Source organism: Euphorbia lathyris, chromosome 1 (assembly GCF_963576675.1).
Source record: "Euphorbia lathyris chromosome 1, ddEupLath1.1, whole genome shotgun sequence".
Classification (NCBI taxonomy): Eukaryota; Viridiplantae; Streptophyta; class Magnoliopsida; order Malpighiales; family Euphorbiaceae; genus Euphorbia; species Euphorbia lathyris.
In genome coordinates this window covers 108499408-108513924 of record NC_088910.1, presented here as the reverse complement: position 1 = coordinate 108513924, position 14517 = coordinate 108499408, and positions in this window count along the sequence as shown.

The following is a 14517-nucleotide window of genomic DNA, read 5'->3' as shown; positions in this document are numbered from 1 at the left end:
GATCTCGAAAATCTCAAGGGAAGGGGTATTTATAATCTCTTGTATGTAATCCCTAGTTAGATAGAATTAGGTTACTGAATAGGAATTCCACTCGGAATAGAATTCCTAATTATTATCTCACTATATATCTAATATATTAAGGATAATAATAATAACCTTTTTCGATAATAATAGGAGTATATTAATCTAATTAAAACTCCTAACTTAATTATCTCTTAATTAATTTAATTCATATTCCTAATCTAATTAGGATTAACAAAATCAAATTAATTATTCATGTATATCACTACATGAATTTCGACCCCCTTATGTCCATGGGCCTTATTGGGCTCAATTGGGCTTCTATCAATTAATTAACATCTATCTCTCTTTTAGGTTCCAAATCTTATGTGTGATCCATTAGGTTCTTATTGCTTCTAGCCGTATGCAACGTTATTAAATTAATTTTCAAAGAATTATATTTAATCTTTGCATAACGGAATGATGTACAGAGTATGTGATTAGCAAGTCCGTAATCATTCCCCCAGAGCTATAAGAAGACATGTTGATTCTGTCGTTAACCTTTTCGTATTAGTTACAGTATAATTCGATCCTTTATCAACTACATCCTTGAACTGAATCTTATGACTATGGGTGATGTCAAGTCACATATAGCGAGACGTTCGTTTTACTTGTACAGGCCGAGTCAACTCAAAAAGATAGGTTAAGTGAAATATGTATTTCTTACTCTTAAGCTATCACCTTGCAAGGATTTAGAGTCGAGTCTTCCACAAGCGATCCATGGATGTATCTCCCATTTATCGGGAGTGATAAATGCTCAATCCAATATATAACGACTCCGCAATTACTTCCTGTGATACCCAACATCTACTGTTCACACCCCAGAGTCATCTCTGTTAAGGATCATGTTACACCAGAGTCAAAGCATCACATTCCGTAATCCCGAATACCAATTAATATTCCTTTGAGTCTGAGGAATAGTTATACCTATTAATACCAATGAGATGAACAGGTGACAGGGATGAATCTACCCATCCTGTTATCTCAAATCGGATCTCCAATCCTAATGAACAACGTTTCATCGGATCTATGTAACTGTCCAGATATATGTATATATGAAGCTTGTGAGATCAGCTTTCTGTCGGACAGAAGACATTGTTATATACAAGTCTCAACAGTGATATGTCAATCCCAAACATATCACTTGACTTGGGGTGGTTTTAAGTTTATCAGTTTATTATAAAGTTTTGTCTCACTTCATGCTTGTATGAACACTTTATAATCACTTTAAATAAACTTACGGATTTCCTTTTATTAGACTTTATTTAGTGCTTAAAAGGGATTGCCTTTATATAGTTATAAAACATATATCTCATTAAACAAATGATATAAAGAACAATTCATTTACATTAAGTTTGTATCCTAGAACAATTGTCTATACGACACTAAACCCCAACAGATACCATAAACCTGCATTAACTGAGCTCTGCAAATATTTGAAAATTCTTTTTACAGCTATAAGGTGAGATTCCCTGGGGTCAGCTTGATATCTTGCGTAATAACATACTGAGTACTGAATGTCGGGTCTACTAGTAGTAAGATAAAGTAGAGAGTCAATCATACCTCGATATAATTTGCTATCTACTGACTTACCTTTCTCGTCAGCACAAAGGACAGTGTCAGTACCCATTGGGGTAGATATGGGCTTGCATTCTTCTATATCGAATTTCTTTAACATTTCTTTGGCGTACTGATAGGGGTATTTTACCCCTATCTTTTAGCGTGATTTACGGGATGATTTTGGATAAAACAAGTAAGTTTAATTGCAAAAATAAAGTATTTTGAATAAATAAAGAAATAAAAATAAATCTTGTACTTTTAGTTTAATTCCCTCGTTTTTTATTAGTTTAGGAAATAAAAACGTCAAGCTAACTCGGCTCTCAAGTGTTGTATTTCAGGTACAAGAAAGGAGCAAAAAACCCACTTCATACGCGGGGCGTGAAACATGATGCCAGAAATAATTGCCCTATCCGTAGGCACCATGTGGAACTGACTCAGCATACGCGGGGCGTATGCCATTTTACGCGGGGCGTATGACACATGTCGGCAATAATCGGACTAATCCTAAAAGTCAGACTGCATTGTCTCCCAGAGTCAACTATCCATACGCGGGGCGTATCATCATATACGCGGGGCGTATAAGGCAGTTCTTCAATGTAAAAAGATCAGAGACACATTTGCGCGGGGCGTACTTCATCTACGCACGGCGTAAATACTCTAATTCTAGCAATAAAACTTCAGAGACTCAAACACGCGGGGCATACTTCAGCTACGCAGGGCGTGTTTGGGAACAATTAGACACGGAATTGGTCCACATGCAGGAGATTTCTGACGGAATGGGCACCTACACGGGGCGTAAACCACCTTACGCGGGGCGTATCACGGGATTTCTGCACCAAATAATGTTGCTCCATGCTTGTGTTTTGTGAAATTACCAACTTGCCCTTGCTTGATGTCTATAAATAGATAGCTTTTGAACTTCATTAGACACCAATTTCATACTAGAGAGCTATACTATACTCTTTTCTTTTCTTGTAATTTAGATTCAGATTTTTGTAGCTAAACTCTCCCCCTCGAGAGCTTGTTCGGTTGTTCCGGCATTCCATCAAAGTTCCGCTCCATCATTCATCACCAAGCTCGAGAGTTCCACCTCCACGACCTAGGAGACGGCTTTGAGTCCGGTTAGCTAGTTCCAAGGGCGGATTCTCCCTTTTTACTTGCTAATTAGCTTGTACTCTTCCTATGTACTAGGCTTGGTTGTATTTCATCTATACACTTTCCATATTTATAATTTATGATTCATAATCTCTATTTCCCTTTACGTATTAATGTTTATTACTTGTTTTGATATTGATAATTGACTATTGTGTAGGAGCACGCGATTACCGCCGCCATCCGGGCTATCTTTAGGGAATTATATAGGTGTTGCCCTACCGGAAGTGACAAACCGGAAACCGTAGGAATTGACAAGCCACAGAACTTACGGGCCCTAATTTCTAGTTCCCCCGCATTAGACACGCCTTGACTAGGAATCACATAGTCTAAGTACTTCACGGGTCGGTCCTACTACATTTGGTCATCTTTGCAAGAATAAACCATTATCCGTATACATTTAGAGTCGTTATCTATCATGGTCATAACTTATCATACACGCCCCGCTTCATAGAGTTTTAGTTACACAAATCTGTGTCGCCAATAGTTAGGAATAGTGTGTAATTGTGTCTTACTTTACCCCAAAGTAATCACCGCTTAAATAACATACGAAACCGAGTCGTCTAATACTTGTAGTTATAAATCCCGTGGATTCGATACCCGGTCTTAACCGGATTATTACTTGATACGACGTGGTACACTTGCCCCTAAGTAGTCGTAGCGTCTAGTATAGTTAAGAGCAATTTATAAAGACCAAATCCATAGACATAGCACATTCACCGCAATACACATTTAATCGTCATTAGAAAAGCTCTACACCTAGATCCTACGCGCATCAAGTTTTTGGCGCCGTTGCCGGGGATTTATAATTTCCTACAATATTAGACAAAAACGTTTTATTGTTAGTTTAAGCATTCTTTTTGTATAAATTGTTTATATATACGTTTGCTAACATTATTCTTTTTGTTGATAATTCTTTTATACTTGTTTACCTTATGCACACCCGATCTAAAAGTGATTCTCTCGTACCTATTGATCTCGAAATTGAACGTACTCTTTGTAGGTTACGTAGAGAGAAAATGGCAAACCCCAACGCCGAGGTCAACCAACCCAACGGAAACCCAAGGCCACACGTGAACAACATCCGCGGGGCCAATGATACGCGTTCGATGATGGAGATCCTTGCACCGCATCGTCCCCAAAATCGTAACGGCATTGTCGCTCCCACGATTCCGGCCAACACATATGAGATCAAGACCGGAATGATCCAACTGATACAACAATGCGGTCAATTCGGAGGGGAACTCCATGAGAACCCCAACGAACATTTGGATAAATTTCTTATGTGTGCCGATACTTCTCGGCAAAATGGTGTTCCCGTTGAGGCTGTGAGACTAAAATTGTTTCCTTTTTCATTGACAGGACAGGCGCTGGAGTGGCTACACTCACTGGAGGCGGGATCCATCACGTCATGGGAAGAGCTTGAAAAGGAGTTCCTTTCCTACTATTTTTCGCCGTCCAAAACAGTCAAGTTACGGACCAATATCACATCCTTCAGGCAATTGGAATGCGAGGCCCTTCACGCAGCTTGGGCTAGGTTCCGGAAGTTGCTCCGAAACTGCCCCCACCATGACATCCCAAAGCAGGACTTGGTAAGCACTTTTTACCACGGGTTAACCCCCACTAACCGTGCGACTGTTGATTCCGCCGCAGGTGGGGATCTATTTTGGAAGTCAGCTAGTGAGGCCTACGAGCTCATTCATGAGCTCACAAGGAAAAGTGTGCAATGGCAAGAGGATCGGCTTGCCGGCCCGTCGCGACACCAGACATTCGCTGTGGAGAAAGAGGCTCCGAAAAGCTCCATAGCTGAAATGAACAAGAAGCTTGACTCGTTGATCGCCCAAGTAAGCCTCAATAAAAGTGTACAGGTCATGATGTGCACTCACTGTGGTGGAGACCATGATGCGTTCAATTGCCAAATCGGTAGCCCTTTCGCCGGCGATGCCGAAAATGTAAGTTTTATAGGAGGTAACCAAAGGTATAATTCCCATCCGAACTCCTATTCTCACCACAATAATAATAATAACAGCGGATGGAGGCCTCGGTATCAACACCCGAACTTATCATATGGCAACAATAATAACGTGTTGAGTCCCCCATCCGGCTTTGAGCAAGAATTTCGGGAAAACGGGCTCGGGCAATCACAAGCCACGCCCGGAAGTCGAAACGCTCCGCCCTCCAACAGTGTACATGACCAATCGGTCACATCTTTGTTGAAGGACATATTAACCCGTCTTTCCGATAGCGAAGTGTTTTGTAGGGATCTTAGCCGCCAGGTGGCCCACCTGAACCGTCAACAACAAGAGAGGCCACTAGGAACCCTCCCGGTAAATACTGAACAAAATCCGCGGGGTAAGAATCGGGAATCCGGACAAGTGGTAACGCTCCTCAACAATAGGAGTTCGGACCCGTCAAGCTCCAACGCGGACGTCTTGCAATAAGCCGCCATATAAGAAAGTCGAGCTACTTCGACTCAAAACGTAGCATCGGTTTGAATCCTGATAAGCGTCCAAAACGACAAGTTTATTATGTTCATTTTGTGAATATTCCATTCTTAATTATGTCGTTTTAGGCCCTTTTTACTTGTTTTGTTGCATAAGTGATTTCAGGGATCAAATTGGAGAATAGAAGGCTTGGAAGGCTGTTTTGGACCTTTTCTCACTCAAGCTCAGCTTTGCGGGCGTAACATGCTTAGTCTTGCCCAAGACTAAGAGGGTCGACTTATTTAGATCGCCAAGTCAGCAGAATCAGAAACTAACTTATCTCCACAGTTTCAACAACATGTTTTGAACGAAAGAAATCCCTGAAATCAAGGAGAGAACCCAAGAGATTGAAGATTCTTGGAACAACACTATAAAAGAAACCCACATTTTGCTTTTGGAGATACTTTTTATTTTTGATAGTTCCTTATTAGGGTTTTTGTAAGCTCTTTGCAGAATTTCTTGTTTCCTTTTTACATTCATTATTTTGTAGCTATCATAGTCGATTCATGGCTATGAGTAGCTAAACTCCTTTATCGATTTAGGGATTAATCAAAGGCTAGTGTTATTTCCAATTGTGAGATTGTCACTTTTAAGTTCAGTAATCTAATTCTATTATCCGTTCACATGTTCATTGGTCTATAAAACCATACCTTCAACGAAAGTCTAGACCTTGGTTCGGCCGGACTTCGGTCTCCTCATTCATTGAAACAATGTTAGGGCTTAAGATTCGTAATCATCTAAATTCCTAACTTATATTAAGCGTATGAATATGTGATTTGGTTTGAATCGGAATCGCTAAGAATCCGGTTAACCTAGGTTAGGTCCTTCTAATTCCTAATGCTTTTGACAAATTGAATTCTAAGCGCTAAGCTAGAACTATCTGTCAAATAGGAGCTTATCTTTAGGTGCTCTAGGATCTGCTTTACAACTAAGGAAGGATTAGGCCGGGAATGAATAAGGAACGGCTATAACTAACCCGGATAATGTTAATTATGATGTTTTCATACTTTCAGTGATCAAAAGGAAATAATTACTAAGTCCACGGTTATCCCTTAATCGGTTTCAAATCTGATAAGTATACAACCCTTTTCTTTTAATTGCAATTTCAACTTTACAAAGTTAATCTAAATCAATCAATCAACCATTCACCCCCATTTCACATTCTTTTCGATTTAATTATTATACGAACAGTCAGTATTAATCCTTAGGGTACGATCTCTATTTACCCCTATCTACAAATCAGTAGTCAGTCAGTAAATAACTGTTTATTTGGTGGATTCGACTTGTAATAAAACCACGCAGGGCGTATCCCATGGCATGCCCCGCGTCCCTTCGTTTTTATGTTTAAAAATCGTTCAGAAACTCAACCACGCGGGACGCCCCGTTACTGCGCCCCGCGTATTTGAGTCTCTGCCTAAAAAACACCACAAAACATAGTGGTTACGCGGGGCGCCCCTATGGGCGCGCCCCGCGTAACCCCTGACCACTAAAGGTCCTCTTTTTTTTTGTTTTTGTTTTTGTTTTCATTTCTTTTTGCGACGCCCTTGGAATAGGCGTCATTTTAAATAACGCGGAGGGACGTGCAACCCCGCACTTAACGTTTGTTTTGCACTACCAAAAACAAAAATAAAAATAAAATAAACGAAAAAATAATTAAACTAATTTATTGACTCTCTTAAATTTTCCCAACACGCTATCCCTCCTTCGAAAATTAATTAAAGTTCCGTTATTTGTCGTCAAAAATAAAAGTGTCGGAACATAAAGGAATGATTCGATTAAGAAATTTTAGTCTTGGTTTCGAAATTAGGGAATTTCTACAAAGCTTAGGTTAGTACTAAACTAAGACATTGAGTCTTAACCCAATTGTCATCTCCATAATGAACTTTGAAAAGGCAATAAAAACGGGATAGTTGAGAATTGAGCGAAAACTCGATAGTACACAATTTAAACCCGAATCTTTGTGAGGTATGTTTGAGCCTAAAAGAGTTCGTACGAGAACTCTAACTCTTTCACAATTTTTTGAGAGCTTTGACTTCACCCGACTCATAGAATTTGCATCCAATACCGGATTAAGTACACTTATTTTTTGGTAAAAAGGCAATAGATGATAAACCGAACCCACTTAGGCTAATTTCTCTTAATTTCTTTTTCTCGTTGTCATTAAACATTAGGAAACCCCCTTGAGCCTATTAACCAACTTTTTTGTTAACACCCTCCTAACATGTAACCCTTTTTTCCTCTTGTTCAAATTACCGCCATAATCAAGATTGCACCCGAATTACCTGAAATAAGTCACGACCTTAGCAAATGAACACCATTAGCTCTCAAAATATTGTTTTTGTGCCTCTATCAAAACAACGGATACAATAAATAATGAGGCATTCTCAAAGATCCACCCGAGCAATTTTGAAGTACATCTTGTAAAATTCGCCAAGGCCAAAATAAGCAATGATGTGGTGCAATCACAAAACGGTATTTTCGAACTCGAGTTTCCTTAAAGTAACCACTAAAGAAGCTAGCCACATTACAACCCCCCTCCGGGTTCATTTTTAATATTGCCTAACCACATTTTAAGAGGAAAAACCTGGATAAAAATGCAAATTCAACATGATCTCGAGTAAGTGCAAAGAAGAGCGATAAAACACCGACCCGCCTAGAAATTGAGCGTAAGAGCGAAATCCCTTGGTGAGGTACTATCGGATTCTCAAAAGATAATCAACCCCCGTTGATATTGCCTATTAAATCTTGATCATGGAGGTTTCGAACAAGTTTTTGTACTCAATTGTCGGCGTAGGTACTTACCGAAACCTTTGTACAAAACCATAACTTTGAAATCACGCACTTGGCAAAACCAACCTTCGGTTTGTTTCTTAATTTTCTCAATCCCTTGTCTTTCGATTTCTTTTACTTGAGGACAAGTAAAACTTTAAAGTCCGAGGATGTTTGATAGGGGTATTTTACCCCTATCTTTTAGCGTGATTTACGGGATGATTTTGGATAAAATAAGTAAGTTTAATTGCAAAAATAAAGTATTTTGAACAAATAAAGAAATAAAAATAAATCTCGTACTTTTAGTTTAATTCCCTCGTTTTTTATTAGTTTAGGAAATAAAAACGTCAAGCTAACTCGGCTCTCAAGTGTTGTATTTCAGGTACAAGAAATGAGCAAAAAACCCACTTCATACGCGGGGCGTAGTAACCCTTACGCGGGGCGTGAAACATGATGCCAGAAATAATTGCCCTATCCGCAGGCTCCATGTGGAACTGACTCAGCATACGCAGGGCGTATGCCATTTTACGCGGGGCGTATGACACATGTCGGCAATAATCGGCCTAATCCTGAAAGTCAGACTGCATTGTCTCCCAGAGTCAACTATCCATACGCGGGGCATATAAGGCAGTTCTTCAATGTAAAAACATCAGAGACACATTTGCGCGGGGCGTACTTCATCTACGCACGACGTAAATACTCCAATTCTAGCAATAAAACTTCAGATACTCAAACACGCGGGGCGTACTTCAGCTACGCAGGGCGTGTTTGGGAACAATTAGACACGGAATTGGTCCACATGCAGGAGATTTCTGACGGAATGGGCACCTACACGGGGCGTAAACCACCTTATGCGGGGCGTATCACGGGATTTCTGCACCAAATAATGTTGCTCCATGCTTGTGTTTTGTGAAATTACCAACTTGCCCTTGCTTGATGTCTATAAATAGATAGCTTTTGAACTTCATTAGACACCAATTGCATACTAGAGAGCTATACTATACTCTTTTCTTTTCTTGTAATTTAGATTCAGATTTTTGTAGCTAAACTCTCCCCCTCGAGAGCTTGTTCGGTTGTTCCGACGTTCCATCAAAGTTCCGCTCCATCATTCATCACCAAGCTCGAGAGTTCCACCTCCACGACCTAGGAGACGGCTTTGAGTCCGGTTAGCTAGTTCCAAGGGCGGATTCTCCCTTTTTACTTGCTAATTAGCTTGTACTCTTCCTATGTACTAGGCTTGGTTGTATTTCATCTATACACTTTCCATATTTATAATTTATGATTCATAATCTCTATTTCCCTTTACGTATTAATGTTTATTACTTGTTTTGATATTGATAATTGACTATTGTGTAGGAGCACGCGATTACCGCCACCATTCGGGCTATCTTTAGGGAATTATATAGGTGTTGCCCTACCGGAAGTGACAAACCGAAAACCGTAGGAATTGACAAGCCACGGAACTTACGGGCCCTAATTTCTAGTTCCCCGCATTAGACACGCCTTGACTAGGAATCACGTAGTCTAAGTACTTCACGGGTCGGTCCTACTACATTTGGTCGTCTTTGCAAGAATAAACCATTATCCGTATACATTTAGAGTCGTTATCTATCATGGTCATAACTTATCATACACGCCCCGCTTCATAGAGTTTTAGTTACACAAATCTGTGTCGCCAATAGTTAGGAATAGTGTGTAATTGTGTCTTACTTTACCCCAAAGTAATCACCGCTTAAATAACATACGAAACCGAGTCGTCTAATACTTGTAGTTATAAATCCCGTGGATTCGATACCCGGTCTTAACCGGATTATTACTTGATACAACGGGGTACACTTGCCCCTAAGTAGTCGTAGCGTCTAGTAGAGTTAAGAGCAATTTATAAAGACCAAATCCATAGACATAGCACATTCACCGCAATACACATTTAATCGTCATTAGAAAAGCTCTACACCTAGATCCTACGCGCATCACGTACTTAGACTGACTAATAAAGATGCCATTCTTCCCTTGCTTGATTTGAAGTCCAAGGAAGAAGTTGAGTTCTCCCATCATTGACATCTCAAACTCAGTTTGCATCTGTTTACTAAATTCTTTGCACATAGATTCGTCAGTGGCACCAAAGATTATATCATCTACGTAAATTTGTGCGGGCAGGGTATTTTTACCCTTTTTCTTAATGAACAAGGTTGTGTCAGTTTTGCCTCTGACATAGTTCCTGGTCAGCAGAAAATTGGTCAACCTCTCATACCAAGCTCGTGGTGCTTGTTTTAGGCCGTATAGGGCCTTCTTGAGTTTATAAACGTGGTTTGGAAATTTTGAATCTTCAAACCCAGGAGGCTGACTAACATATACCTATTCGTTTATAAATTCATTAAGAAAAGCACTTTTGACATGCATTTGGTATAGTTTGAAATTCATGAAACTAGCATATGCACATAATATACGTATAGCCTCTAACCTAGCAACGGGAGCAAAGGTTTCACCATAGTCAATGCCCTCTTGCTGACTATAGCCTTGGGCTACAAGTCGGGCTTTGTTTCTGACTACATTGTCTTGCTCATCTAATTTGTTTCTAAAGACCCACTTAGTTCCTATGGTCTTTTGATTCCTAGGTTTTGGTACTAAATCCCATACCTCATTTTTTTTTAATTGATCAAGCTCTTCTTGCATAGCATTGATCCAGAATTCGTCGTGCTCAGCATCAGTGAAGTTCTTTGGTTCATAGACTGAGACGAATTCAACATTGCTGAGATATTTTCTAAGCTGATCTCTCGTCATCAGCTTATTTTCAGCAGCATCAAGAATGGACTTTTCTGAGTGTCCTCTTGGAATTTTGACTTCTTTAGGTAATGTTGAGTTGTCTGGAATAAGTGTTTCTATAATATCTGCAGGAGCAGATTGGTCAGCAAAGGTAATTTTGGGTTCGTGTTTACCTTTGGTCAGCCCTTGTGGTGACGACTCAGCGGCTCCATTTTGGTCAGCGGAAGCTGAGCTTGGTCATCTTCGGCAGACTGAGTTATCTTTCTTGCAGGGTCAGTTTCATCGAACTCAACATGTACAGACTCTTCTACAACCTGAGTTCGTTTATTATACACCCTATATGCTTTACTGTTAGTTGAGTACCCTAGAAAGATCTCTTCGTCAGCTTTAGCATCGAATTTGGCAAGGTTTTCTTGTGTATTGAGTATAAAACATTTACACCCAAAGGCACGAAAGTAGCCAATGTTGGGCTTTCGTCCTTTCCAAAGTTCATAAGGGGTTTTCTTGAGTATAGGTCTAACTAAAGCCCTATTTAGTATATAGCATACTGTGTGGACAGCTTCACCCCAGAAATACTTTGGAAGCCTATTTTCACTCAGCATTGTCCTAGCAATTTCGACTATTGTTCTGTTCTTCCTTTCAACAACCCCATTTTGTTGAGGAGTCCTATGAGCAGAAAAATTATGGTCAATGCCACTGACTTCACAGAATTCGTCAAACTGTTGGTTTTTGAATTCTCCGCCATTATCACTTCTAATATGAGCTACTTTTAGGTCTTTGTCAGTTTCAAGTCTTTTGACTAATGTGGAAAACATCTCAAATGTTTCATCCTTTCTACTCAGCAAGATGATCCAAGTATACCTAGAGAAATCGTCTACAATGACTAAGGAAAATTTCTTACCGCCCAAGCTGAGTGGCTGGACATGTCCGAAAAGGTCCAAATGTAGTAATTCCAATGGGCGCTTGGTTGAGACAACATTTTTACTTTGAAAATACTTTTTCGTTTGTTTACCTTGCTGACAAGCATTACATAGCTGATCTTTCTCAACTCTAACTTTGGGCAATCCCTCAACTAATTGCTTTCTTGCTAGTTTGGCAAGGAGGTCCATGCTTACATGACCAAGTCTCCTATGCCATAGCCATGAGTTGTCCTCCTTTGACACTAAGCATATATTTTTTGAAAATTTCTTTTCTAAACTCAACATGTATACATTGTCAACACGATGGGCAGTTAAAATCAAATTGTTTATTTTTCCCTCGAGTATCCGACACTCAGTGGCGTCAAATACAACCTTTCTATCACTGTCACACAGCTGAGCTACGCTCAATAGGTTATATTTGAGACCCCTGACTAAGGAGACTGACTCAATAGTAGGGTTACCTCCGATAGTACCTGAACCGACTATATTACCCTTTTTATTATCTCCGAAGCTTACACTTCCACCTCGTTTACGCTCAAGTGTGATGAATTGAGTTTCATCACCCGTCATGTGCTGTCAATATACCAAAGCTTTGACTTCTCCATGCACCTCAGGCTCACCTGCATTTTGAATCATTCATCTTTAGGTACCCAATTCTTTTTGGGTCCTCGTTGGTTAGCATAGACAGGTGCTACATCATGTTTTAATTTGTGACGACATATATTTATTGTGTGGCCAGCTTTACCACATAAGTCACAATAGGTCACCCTTTGAGAGTGATTTTGTTTCTGGTCGGCACGATTGTGCTAAGCATGCCAGCATACCTTAGTGGTATGGCCTTTCTTTCCGCAGAAGTCACATTGGACATTCCGCTGAGTATACCAACACACATCAATCGCGTGTCCTCTTTTCCCACAACAGTCACACTGACTGTTCTGCTGAGTGTACTGTCTATGCTGACCAGTACCTTGATACTCAGCATTGGGATAGAACTCTTTCTTTGCCGATTTACTCAGCTGGTTCTGTATAGTTGTGATGTCCTTCCTAAGCTTCTTTGACTCAGATTGGACCTCCGAGACAAAACCAGCATGATTTTCAGATTTTTAGATTTTCATCTTGCCTGGTGTTGTCTTGGAGAAGATGTCGGAGATCACTTAGTTTGATCTCCTCGATCTCATAACAACGCCTGCTAAGTGCCTTTATTTTCTTGTTACACTTTTTAGTCAGTGTATATAGATCACTCAGGGCGTTAACCATTTCATTTCTAAGCAGAAGTAGAGATGTTACCTCATTGGAATGTTCCTCTTGGTCAGAATCGTCAGAGAGGTCAGCTCGCTTAGATTGACTTTGGTCAGCAGCGTCGTCGGCCATGAAGCATATATTTGCTGTCTCATTTGCATCAGGTTGACTCATCACTGTCACTCCATGTGGCCACCATTGCCTTTTTGCTTCCCTTCTTTTCTTTCTTTAAGATAGGGTAGCTTAACTTAATGTGCCCAGTTTGATGGCACTCGAAGCATGTGACAAGCTTTGAGTTGTCCTTCTTATATCTGCTGTCACTGGACTCAGCTTTGTACCTATAACCTCTTTGGTATGGCCTCTTGCTGTTCTTGTCATTCTTTCTGAATAGCTTCTTCATCTTTCTTGTGAACATGGCCATCTCCTCATCATTTGATGAGTCAGCTTCGGTTGAGTCAGCTTTCATGACAAGTGATTTCTGCTTCTTGTCTTCTGACTTTTTTTTAGCTTCAAAATTTTTCATAGAGATCTCATGGGTTAGCAGAGATCTGATCAGCTCGTCGTATTTGTACATGGTCAAGTCCTAAGCTTCTTCCACAGCTGTTTTCTTAGCTTGCCAGCTCTTGGGTAGACTTCTCAATATTTTCTTCACCTGTTCTTCTTCCGTGAAGTTTTTGCCGAGTCGTTTAAGCTCATTTATAATATTTGTGAACCTTGAGTTCATCTCCGAGATATCTTCATTCTCATTCATCTCGAATAGCTCATACAGTCTCATATGTTGGTTCACCTTTGACTCCTTGACCGTGCTCGTGCCTTCATAGGTTACTTCGAGCTTCTTCCATATTTCCTATGCTGACTCACAACCTGAAATTTTGTTGTACTCTGCAGCATCTAGCGCACAGTGAAGCATATTGATAGCCAAAGCATTATTTTGTAATTTTTTAAGGTCATCTTCTGACCACTCAGTTTCACTCTTGACAACTTTTTCGTTGTCAACAGTTTTGTAGGGCACATATGGGCCTTGAACTATTGCTAGCCACACGCTCAGGTTTGTAGCTTGAATAAAGTTTTCATCCTGTTTTTCCAAAAAGTATAATTTGATCCGAAAAACAAGGGAGGCCGACTAATTGATAATCCCTCAGGGAGTATCTATGTTGTTTGATTTCCTAGAAGGAAACGAGTGCTGTTCTCAGCCATTTATCGGGATCAGCTCAAGATAGTTATATCTTTGAGTAGTGAGCTACTGAGCTCTGATACCACTTGTTGGTCCCGTGTGATTAGTTCCAAAGGGGGGGGGGGGGTTAGGAACTAATGTAGCTTTTTCACTTAATTATGCTGACTTAATCAATTCTTTAAGTTACTTAACTTAGTTTAGGTCAGCACGACCGAGAGATGTAAGACAACTTTAGCCAGATGCTGACTAGAACTGTTTTACTTGTGAGTTGGGAATTAACCCTTGAGGTCAGCTTCCAACTCAGCACCAAGATTACTCAGTGTCAGCTTTTACAATTTATATCCTGAGCAATTTAATCAAGCAACACATATATAGATATATTGAGAGAGAGTTAGAA